The sequence below is a fragment of the Amia ocellicauda genome, chromosome 8, assembly GCF_036373705.1.
Source record: "Amia ocellicauda isolate fAmiCal2 chromosome 8, fAmiCal2.hap1, whole genome shotgun sequence".
NCBI classification, from domain to species: domain Eukaryota; kingdom Metazoa; phylum Chordata; class Actinopteri; order Amiiformes; family Amiidae; genus Amia; species Amia ocellicauda.
The window spans coordinates 34,037,247-34,049,252 of NC_089857.1; positions in this window are offsets into that span (position 1 = coordinate 34,037,247).

The following is a 12,006-nucleotide window of genomic DNA, read 5'->3' on the forward strand; positions in this document are numbered from 1 at the left end:
TAAAAATAATCATTACATAATCACACATCTTCTTATTATATCTAAACTATTTGAAGGATTAGACAGCCAGCGTGTAGCGGCGGTTGCCATCTCTTTCATATTAGTGTCCAAACTAGTTTATTCAAGAAAACTGAGAGAAGAGTAGTACTCCTCCTGAAAGCATGTTAACTGTCAGTGGTATTGATTTAATGTGTGAACCATGTATCACCCCAATAACAACCAGAGATGGACTTACTCATCAGCATCACAGATTGAATTGGCAGTTACATTCTCCATTATAATAACCTTAATGGATTCAAACAGTACTTACTTTGTTCATCTGGCAATCTAACACAGCATGACTGAGCAGAGCCAGTCACTCAATGTCAGACACTCAATCAATTAAAACTTGATTTAAGCAGATAATGTTATCTGCAAAATATACCTTGATTTAAGATCAGGTTTTATACAATTTTGAAGTCCAAATTAGTGGCTACTAAAACCCATGGTTATGGTTAAGGTTATGTTTAGTTTCACCTTTCAATTTAACTGCTTTTAAACTTACAGGATTTCTAAGCTTGGAGGTCCTATCATTTTGAAATAAATATAGATATGATTTCTATCGCCCAGAATCAGACTTTTAGAATTAAGGGTAGGCAAGTAGCCTAAGTAAGTAGTGTGGTGGATTGAAAAGGAAAAATATGTATTGTTTCCATGCACCACAGAGCAGATTAGTTATGCATTTTTGCTGTTATGCAGTTATGCATGTTGAAATGCTTTTGATATTTCATGAAAATGTGCTCCTTTTTATCTCTACTCTTTTGTGTGCTTTACTCCATCTGTAAAATTGTCTTTAGTGTAAGTACAAGAGTAAACATATGAATCTGTACTTCCATGATTGCACAGGAGCACTTATACAGATTACACTGGTCTGTAATATAATCTCTGCTTGTCAAATTCCCCTCTGTCATCACTTTCCATTTTGGTGTTGTGTTAAGGTGCTGCAAGCAGAGTCACCTGTTGTGCGATTGATTTCCCCAAATGTAATTTCCCACCTTCAGTCTGAATAGCTAGTTGAACCAACGATATCCACTGGGAGGTATACTTGATAGCAGATTAGTGCTCTGGCGGTATTTCAAGTTAGCCTGGTACAGATAAAAAAACAGAGTGTTTTAAATGCCAGCATAGCTGGAAATGAAAGACTATAACTACAAACCTTAGGCTGTCACCGGGAACATCATGAGAAAGGCTGGAATTGCATTAAAGCAACAGACCTGAGACATTTCTTGTACTCTTTGAAACTGTTAACTCCAAAGCTTTATTCATACAGATTTCAATGGTGAACTGTATTGGCAGCTGAACAATATGCTACATTAGCTATTTCTCATGGCTAATTGCTCTTTAGAACATGGTAATGAGTCTTGCCCTTGAAAATGCACTGTGATACTGTTTAAACAAATAATACTAACAGCAATTATATATATATATATATATATATATATATATATATATATATATATATATATATATATATATACACTCACCTAAAGAATTATTAGGAACACCTGTTCAATTTTTCATTAATGCAATTATCTAACCAACCAATCACATGGCAGTTGCTTCAATGCATTTAGGGGTGTGGTCCTGGTCAAGACAATCTCCTGAACTCCAAACTGAATGTCTGAATGGGAAAGAAAGGTGATTTAAGCAATTTTGAGCGTGGCAAGGTTGTTGGTGCCAGACGGGCCGGTCTGAGTATTTCACAATCTGCTCAGTTACTGGGATTTTCACGCACAACCATTTCTAGGGTTTACAAAGAATGGTGTGAAAAGGGAAAAACATCCAGTATGCGGCAGTCCTGTGGGCGAAAATGCCTTGTTGATGCTAGAGGTCAGAGGAGAATGGGCCGACTGATTCAAGTTGATAGAAGAGCAACTTTGACTGAAATAACCACTCGTTACAACCGAGGTATGCAGCAAAGCATTTGTGAAGCCACAACACGTACAACCTTGAGGCGGATGGGCTACAACAGCAGAAGACCCCACCGGGTACCACTCATCTCCACTACAAATAGGAAAAAGAGGCTACAATTTGCACAAGCTCACCAAAATTGGACAGTTGAAGACTGGAAAAATGTTGCCTGGTCTGATGAGCCTCGATTTCTGTTGAGACATTCAGATGGTAGAGTCAGAATTTGGCATAAACAGAATGAGAACATGGATCCATCATGCCTTGTTACCACTGTGCAGGCTGGTGGTGGTGGTGTAATGGTGTGGGGGATGTTTTCTTGGCACACTTTAGGCCCCTTAGTGCCAATTGGGCATCGTTTAAATGCCACGGCCTACCTGAGCATTGTTTCTGACCATGTCCATCCCTTTATGACCACCATGTACCCATCCTCTGATGGCTACTTCCAGCAGGATAATGCACCATGTCACAAAGGTCCAATCATTTCAAATTGGTTTCTTGAACATGACAATGAGTTCACTGTACTAAACTGGCCCCCACAGTCACCAGATCTCAACCCAATAGAGCATCTTTGGGATGTGGTGGAACGGGAGCTTCGTGCCCTGGATGTGCATCCCACAAATCTCCATCAACTGCAAGATGCTATCCTATCAATATGGGCCAACATTTCTAAAGAATGCTTTCAGCACCTTGTTGAATCAATGCCACGTAGAATTAAGGCAGTTCTGAAGGCGAAAGGGGGTCAAACACAGTATTAGTATGGTGTTCCTAATAATCCTTTAGGTGAGTGTATATATATATATATATATATATATATATATATATATATATACACTGATCAGCCATAACCTTATGACCACTGACAGGTGAAGTGAATAACACTGATAATCTCTTTATCATGGCACCTGTCAGTGGGTGGGATATATTAGGCAGCAAGTGAACATTTTGTGCTCAAAGTTGATGTGTTAGAAGCAGGAAAAATGGGCAAGCGTAAGGATCTGAGCGACTTTGAAAACAGCCAAATTGGTGGCTAGACGACTGGGTCAGAGCATCTCCAAAACTGCAGCTCTTGTGGGGTGTTCCTGGTCTGCAGTGGTCAGTTCCTTTCAAAAGTGGTCCAAGGAAGGAAAAGCGGTGAACCGGAGACAGGGTCATGGGCGGCCAACACTCATTGATGCACGTGGGGAGTGAAGGCTGGCCCGTGTGGTCCCATCCAACAGACAAGCTACTGTTGCTCAAATTGCTGAAAAAGTTAATGCTGGTTCTGATAGAAAGGTGTCAGAACACACAGTGCATCACAGTTTGTTGCTAATGGGGCTGCGTAGCCGCAGACCAGTCAGGGTGCCCATGCTGACCCCTGTCCACTGCTGAAAGCGACTACAATGGGCACGTGAGCATCAGAACTGGACCACGGAGCAATGGAAGAAGGTGGCCTGGTCTGATGAATCATGAGTTCAAGGTGTTGACTTGGCCTCCAAATTCCCCAGATCTCAATCCAATCGAGCATCTGTGGGATGTGCTGGACAAACAAGTCCGATCCATGGAGGCCCCACCTCGCAACTTACAGGACTTAAAGGATCTGCTGCTAACGTCTTGGTGCCAGATACCACAGCACACCTTCAGAGGCCTAGTGGAGTCCATGCCTCGACGGGTCAGGGCTGTTTTGGCGACAAAATATTAGGCAGGTGGTCATAATGTTATGGCTGATCAGTGTATATGACTGTTGTTGTGTTGTGACTTTTTCTTGTGAACACAGAGCTGTAAATGAGAGACAAAAATATAATAATACTACCCACAACCTATTTTCAAACAATACATTATTTTATATATATGCCAAACAGCCTCACAAATTCCATTGGAGTGTTACAATCAAATAATTAAAAAGGCTGATTATTGATAAAGTAACAATATTTATTTAGAACATATCTTCAGCAAATGTGTACTTGCTCTAATAAAACCCAGCTATTGGCTATATCCAGTTCATTTGATTCCAATACAGTGATATTTATGGTGAAGTGCAACACACAAATGCAAAAAGAAAACCGCAACTGCAAAAAGAAACAGAAAATTGCAAAAAGAAAAACGCAATTGCAAAAAGAAAAACACAAAAACAAAAAGCAGAACACTAATTAAAAAAAAAACACAAAAAGCAGAACGCAAATGCAAAACGCAGAACGCAAATGCAAAACGAAGAACACAAATGCAAAAAGAAAAACACAAAAAGAAAAAGAGAAACACAAAAACAAAAAGCAGAACGTAAAAGCAAAAGGAAGAGCACAAATGCAAAAACAAAAACACAAAAACAAACTTAGAAACACAAAAACAAAAATATTTTTTTTGATTACAATATTGCGTCATCCAGAGTTCTGCCAATAGAAAGTGTGTCCCACCTCTTCATCCCCCACCGCTGTTATGGGCAAGCTACACGCCCACACGGGACACAGCTGTTCACTGCTCTGTGCTCTCTGTACGAGAGAAACTCTTGATTTAAAGTATAGTATTGATGCAGACCCGGAAATCACACTGCTCCTGGAATTACGATTATTTTGAATGTCACTCTCGCTTCATTTATTAAAAATACAAAATACAAATAATGACTCTATTGGCTGTAAACTCTTTACAGGGAAGTATAATTAGAAGTGGAGGTGCACTGTATAGAGCGACAAATGTAGGTCCTGTAGGCTAATTTCATATCTCGATCAAGTACTATATTTTTTAGTATAGAATGCAAAAATACCAGCTCTGGGACCAAATCTTTGTAATATAACCTGCATCAACACTTATACTTGAAATTGAGCGCTTCTCTCTGCACAGAGAGCACAGAGCAGAGAACAGATACGCTTGCCCATAACAGCGATGGGCGAAATAATGCGGTTGGCGGATGAAGAAACAACAACAAAAAAAAATCTTTCTGTTTTTGTTTCTCGTTTTGTTTTTGTGTTTTTCTTTTTTGCATTTATGTTCTTCTTTTTGCTTTTGCGTTCTGCTTTTTGTTTTTTTGTTTCTCTTTTTGCATTAGTGTTTCTTTTGCATTTGCGTTCTGCTTTTTGCATTTGTGTTTTTCTTTTTTCATTTGCATTTTTCTTTTTGCATTTGTGTTCTGCTTTTTGTTTTTGTGTTTTTCTTTTTGCAATTCTGTTTTTCTTTTTGTTTTTGTGTTTTTCTTTATGCAGTTGCAGTTTTCTTTTTGCATTTGTGTTTTGCACTTCAGGGCCACCGTAGATTTTGCTATTTCTCTGTGTTACTGTACTAAAGCCTAGCTCGGGAAACACAACTACTTTGTTGTATTTGCCTTATTTGACTTTAGCTTCACAAATATTTAGAAACTCAAACATGCCCGTGACATTTTGATGCCTGAAATGCAATTATCAATAACGTGCATGCACTCACTCATCGCTGAAAGCTTGTTGGCAATTTAATTATATATGAGACTTGAATTGATATGCTAACTCTGGCACTTCCTCCCTCCTGCTTTCTAAAAGCAATCTACAGCAATGTCAAGTATTGTCTCCTTCATTTCCTAAATCTTGCATCTTAAACACTATGCCTTGATTCCAAATGTAGCACATTTACATTTAACACAGGGTCATACGCAGCCTGTGTAAGAAGGGGATTTAAATCACTAATTGCACTATATTATATCACAAGTAATCCCTGATTTATCCTTCAGGTGTAATATCAGATTAAAGGAAACACAATATCCCTATGCCTCTTGTGGGTTTCTTTGCTGGAATTTAAAAAAACCCCAAGCAGGAAAATGCAGTTCAATTCTCTTTTTAATAGATATAGATAATATATATATATAGAAAATATATATATATATAAAAATATAGATTTTTTTTTTAATGAAAATCTGAGAAAGTGCAGAACAGAATATTGTTATTAATTAAGTCATTGCAGTAATTTGAGGTTTTCATGCTTTCTTTGTGTCTGCAGCCTAAAGAAATGTAGCATTGGTTACTATAGGAATGATTGAAATTTGGGAGCAAATTACAATTTCTGAAAAATAAGTAACAACTGTAAAAGGGGCAAGACCAAAAATACTGATGTAAAGGAAATAAAAAATACATTTTTATGGCACTGTGGTCTCCAACCCTACAATTCTGTGGAATTCCAATGTATTGGAAGCAAGAACACGTCCATCATCTGTGCTTAGCATGTATAAACAAACTTTCACGGACGACAATCACTGCAACACACAACCTTTGAATGCAGAACAGAGACCAGAAGTTAGTCTGACAGGTGGGCGAAAGAGAAGCTGCAGGGCAGTGCTGGCCTGCTGGCAGGGAAGTGAGACTGGGTGTAAAAGGAGGATAGTCTGGAGGAGGTCAGAGAAGGCGTGGAATTGAGGGTTATATTGGAGGAAAGGGGGAGTGAGGTAGGAGATATACCTTTTGGATAATAGCATGATGCTAAAATGTAGCGTGCTATTCTGTATATGGTCTTAATATTTGAAGAGGCCAGCACATATCATGTCACTTGTAATTCAACATTGAAGTGCCTGCTCATATGCCAGTCTTTGGTGGGCAAGGCCACAGGGAAACTGTTTAATTTTTTAAAAGGGAATGATTCTTACCCTTGATTAAGCTTGAGGGTTGTATTACCTTGTTAAAAGAAAGCCTAAATCTGCATTTTCCACATGAAACAGTTCTTCTAATAAAACATTTTAAGTATTTTTTACATGCAAAACTGTCTGTGATCCAAGAGAACATTTTGTGTTTGCATTATTTAATTTACAGCAGAACTTGCCCTAAGGAATGTAACTAATTAAGGGGATTTGGATATGATATCAGATTGAGTGGACACACTTGTCTGTTTGGAAGTAGATACTAGGGGATTTCAACTTAACATGTTACACCTGAAAACGATACATTATAAGTCAGAGATGGTGTCATGTTGATACATACAGAATTTATAATCCACATGTATTATACAGTTGTGGATAATAAAGTGTTATGTCAATTTTATGCTTCACTGATTTAATTGAAAGACCAAATCCTTTAGAGTGACTTTTATTTATTCACAATTTATTCATTTCTGTTTGTGTAATGATTGTACATTATTAAAAGTATATTTAGCTAGAAATGTAATACTTAAGAAACAACACTGGTTAAAAGGTTGAGAAAATTGATTGTGTGTGCTTTATTAAATGCATTGTAATTAATTTGCCAAAAGGAAGATCAATACAAAGGCTTACATCAGTTTGGCATGGATTAATCTTTATTTTAACAACCCAAAACAAATCTTTTGAGGTTGAGATTTAAATCAATGTGAAACCCATGTGAGTTTCAAATTTATAACCTTTCTGCATACATCAACTTGGCAGGAAAAAAAGATTAACCACTGATTCCTTTTTAATCTGTCTAAGAAGTAAAAAGGAATACTGATGAATTCCATGATGAGAAACATGATGAGAAAATATCCTAAAACAGAGTTATACACTTATATACACAAACATACTCAGACACACACTTTTAGAGTGTTTTGGTTAATGTATCATGTCCTCTTCTTAGGTTTTCTTGTGTTTATTTGACCTCTGTATAAACCTAAACCAAACTATTTAAAACTGTATCCAACCATAACCACCTGAAATGTATTTACTAGTATGTAAACACCTTTTAGTTACATTTTGTTGCAAGTTGTTTTAAGCCCTAATACCAATCCTGCCTTTTTCCTGATCTGCCATGAAAGGTTTGGGTGGACTTGATTAACACGCAAAAGGCCTTTCCAACTTCAACGTATACTGAAGCAGGAAATGACAACCTGGCAGGATGCCTTTGGGCAGCATCTCAAAAGGACAAATAAGTTCAGACTTTCACTTTATTTAACATTAGGATCAATAATGTATTATTAATCTACAAAGAAACCCCAAACAAGTTATACAGCTGGTTTCACAGACCTTCGTTAGCACTAGTCTTGTACTACTCTACATAAAATAACATTGGATAGTCCAAGACCAGTACTTATGTGGGTCTGTGAAACCAGTCCATAATGTGTTGAGTTATTACTGCCTGGCAGGACCTGAGCTTAAATAAGAAAAGTTGTTTGAGGCTCATGTATTGTATTTAACAATGCAAAGGTGAGCAAGCATTAGTTAAAAAAAAGCCCTTAAAATAGGATTTACCAGGTTAAAATACCCACAGCTATATTCTGGCAGCAAATACCCGGGAATCTCTGGGCCTGCATACTTATCCAAGCCACTGCATGACTAATTATCAAAAATTAATGCAAAACTTTTTCCAATTAAGATCAGCCTTTATTCCCCTTTTTTATGGATTCTTGCTATCTCCAACAAGCACCCCCATTATTCTTTTGGAATATTTATGCAGATTAAAAGCAGTTTTAAAATAGTTTACTATAATGATATTGACTTGGAGCAAAATTAATTTTAATTCCAAATCTACCCAGGCATTCTATTTTCAATGATCTAATTAAATTACAGCTCTTCTAACAGACTATTAAAGTCTCCCAATCCAATGCAGTAATTTGATCAGTGTGATCTTTCCCCAGCCTTCCCATCAACCCCACTCGAGTAAAGATTGTATTGCGGTTCACGAAAACAATTGTGTGTTGACTCTACTGACCACCAAGCAAAAGAGAAGTAGCAAATCAATAACGATTGGTAACCACCCTTTTTTAATTGAGTTTCTCAGGTGATACAGCCTCAGCCTCATGAACTGAACAAAGGGACCTTTTATAACAGTAACAATGATTTCGTAAAGATGGATCATCTTTAATGCTCACCTGAAAATCACCTCTGAGTTTCTAAAATGTGGGTATGGTCAGCACTGTGCCTTTAAATAGGATCATTCCACATACTTCTATGATTCTTTGTCTAAAAGAAATACAAAAGGGGGAAAAAGGCTTTCAATAGTTTCAGATTCTACTGGCTGCAGTTATCAAACCAGAACAGTGCTTAAAACTTTTCCAGCAACGTCAACTTTGAATGAACTCCCTTAACTGATTTTGAGGATTCTCAGTACCCACACACAAAAGGTTCTTTCAAGCAGGTCCCTTCTGAACTTACTATTGACACCTTTGTTAATCTCTTTTTGTATGTTCAATTTTTACTTCAATTATATTTGGCAAGGCCTCATTTTAGCTTGTAGAATGTAATTACAAAGCATGTTATAGACGCTCACAGTTTATAAAGTGACAAGAGCACTAACATTGATTGTTAGACCAACCATGATAGAATTCCCCATAACATTGTATGACTGACACTAAAAGGGGTATTGATCAACAACTCTCTTTGGCTGAGAAAAGGCATTATCCTGATTTCAATTCATAGAAATGTTATGTTGAAGTTAATCCTGTTCAGGTTTTTCTTTTGGTGGGGGGTTGTAGCGAAAATACACATAAAAAGACATATTTGTGTGTACTTCACTGTGGTACTGTGGCTTCCCATGTCAAATTCCCAAATTGCTTTTTAATATTAAATAAAACACTGCTAAAGCTGGTGTAGGAAATTCACTTGTGCAACTTATCTCCTTGATACCATATGTACTGTATTGTGTCCTTGTCTTTCTTTGTGTATTACATTGTTTTATACTTTTAATTCCAAACATTCAGTATTTAATTAATGACAATAAGCAGCATTGTAACACACCTTCTCAAAGTCACTTTCTAAATCCAAAAAAGGAAGTGATTGGTATGCTCTTTGGCAGAATAGTTTCTCATCTGTTCCTTAAGAGCAATATAGAAGAGCATATACTAAAAATAAAAAAAGTTTGCATTTGAAGTTTGAGATTCAACACAAAAATATCTGCCAATGATGACACATTGAAATATTCAAAAGTAAAACACTTTGTTACAGAATGTCTGATGACTTTTTTTTATTATCTTCCTATTTCTATTTATATTCTAAGCTATCTTCATTAATCCGATTCACAGAGCAGTTTACTAGCTTCCTGTTAAAATCTCCCATCCCTTTAAGGCATTACAACTGCAGTTTAAGGAAAATGCTAATTAAATACTCTGTAAAATATAAATAGTGAAATGAATGAGTATGACTTGTGTCCTTTAAGAAATGAATACATTGGAATATGCAGTTGTTTTTCTTTTACACTCTCAAGCTGGAATTGTCACTGTTTAATCAACTGGGCTAACCATTATGACTCCTGCACTAATACAGGAAAGATGTAGGAAGCTAACAGCCTGCCCCCGAAACACGGGCTGCCAAGCCACCTGTTTCTTTTCATACTGCTGGTCCGCAGCATAAGCAGCTGAACCAAGGCTTCACAAGGAGGACTAATGGAGTTCACCATTAAACCCCTACAGTCTCATAGATTGCCAGTAACCCACAGGAGCCACTGTGGTGTAGTGCTAAGGAAGCCCAGCTGATTTAAGTCCATCCAGCAGTGGCAGTGCATGGCCAACATCTCACCATGGAGAATCATTCAGGTTGAGGCAGTTATTACTGTAGGCTTCAACCTTTATACCAGGCAAGACTTTTACAATGCACAATAATGTTAAGAGATTGCATAGAACTGATATGAAAATTCCAGGAAGATCTCTGCTCTGAATAGTGTTAAAAATTAAGAAGAAAAAAAAAGAGACAAAAATAAATTAATAGGAAGGACAGGATTTTGAAATCTATCTGATTTGGAGTCTTGCCTATATCCCTTATACTTCTGACAAACAAAGCTCTAAATACCAAGAGAGGAAACAAACGGACATCCAATGCCTCTGCACTGAAGTTATTTTGCACCTTTGTTTAGAAGTTCCCATAAATATAATGTCCTGACAGACCATCCTACAGGTTAGTTCACAAAGCAGCCTAAAAACTGACACCAACACCTTTGGGCACTGACAAAACACTTTTGTTCTACAGATTAAACTGCATTCTCTGCGTTGTAACAATAGAAATTAAATATGAGTAAATTCTACAAAAAATGCAGACCATTCTTTTATATTCTTTATCAAACATGAGTTCGCATTTTCGTTGTCTCGTGAGTGTAGGTATTAATAAACGTGCTCTGCTCAGTAGTTAAAAGGGACATCTACCCTTCCCAGTCACTCGTATATAGTCTCTTGTTTTAAAATCACTGTTTTGACTACTCATGCGTCTATGCTCTGTAATGATTAAACACGAGACAGAATAGCTCTAGGACATAAAAGCATGGATAATGTATTAATTCCATTACTGGCTTTTGTTATATAAATGCAAGTGTCATTTGCATACAGAGGATAATCATATCCATATTGCTAAAGTGTTAGTGTTCTTTTCATCTACAGAGCCGATATGGCATGCCGTAGACATCCCATTGAAAGATTTGTTCTTGATGTGGAGCTTGAAATATGAAATAGAGCTCTTGATGATATGATGTTTCGTAGGAATTAGCTGGTCTCTTTGAACATGGTCCTCTTTAAAGATCGCACGCTGAACTTTAAGGTTGGCTAAAAAATAACTGAGGACAGAGCTGTGATGCAGAAAAAGATGTGCAGGTGCTGATATACACAGAAACGGCACATTGGCTCAACCCTGCAGCCAATCTCCTATCGCAGGCACTAAAAAGCTGACAGAGAGCAGGATATCACCTCAGTAAGAAGACTCAAATGGTAATTTACAGGGGATCTTAAAACAGTTAGGTTTTAATTTATTACCAGATATTCAGTATAAACTAATGCAATATAATCCTTGAGCTCTAGTTGCACAAACAGGAACCATAATCAGTTCAGAAAAGGACAGGTACAACCGTGTATTAATAATAAGAATAGTAATCATTATAGTAATAATAATAAAAAATAAAAGAACAACAGATTCTACTTTTCGTGTGAACATCAACAATTTGAGTGTTTGGACTGTCGTTGAGCTCACAGAAGGCTTTTGAAAATTAATTCTGGTGACAGCACTGCTCCCAACACTTTCTCTTTGATTTGACTTTCTTATTGTTGTGTCCTATTAAGATTCAACAAAGGATATATTTATGTTAGCATTTCTGTATGAAATATACCAAATGATCTGAATAAGATTTAAAGGCAGAAGTCAACATGAATTATATGACAGATACTGCCATTACTATTTGAAATTCTTTATGGTGAAGTAATCTAGCACTT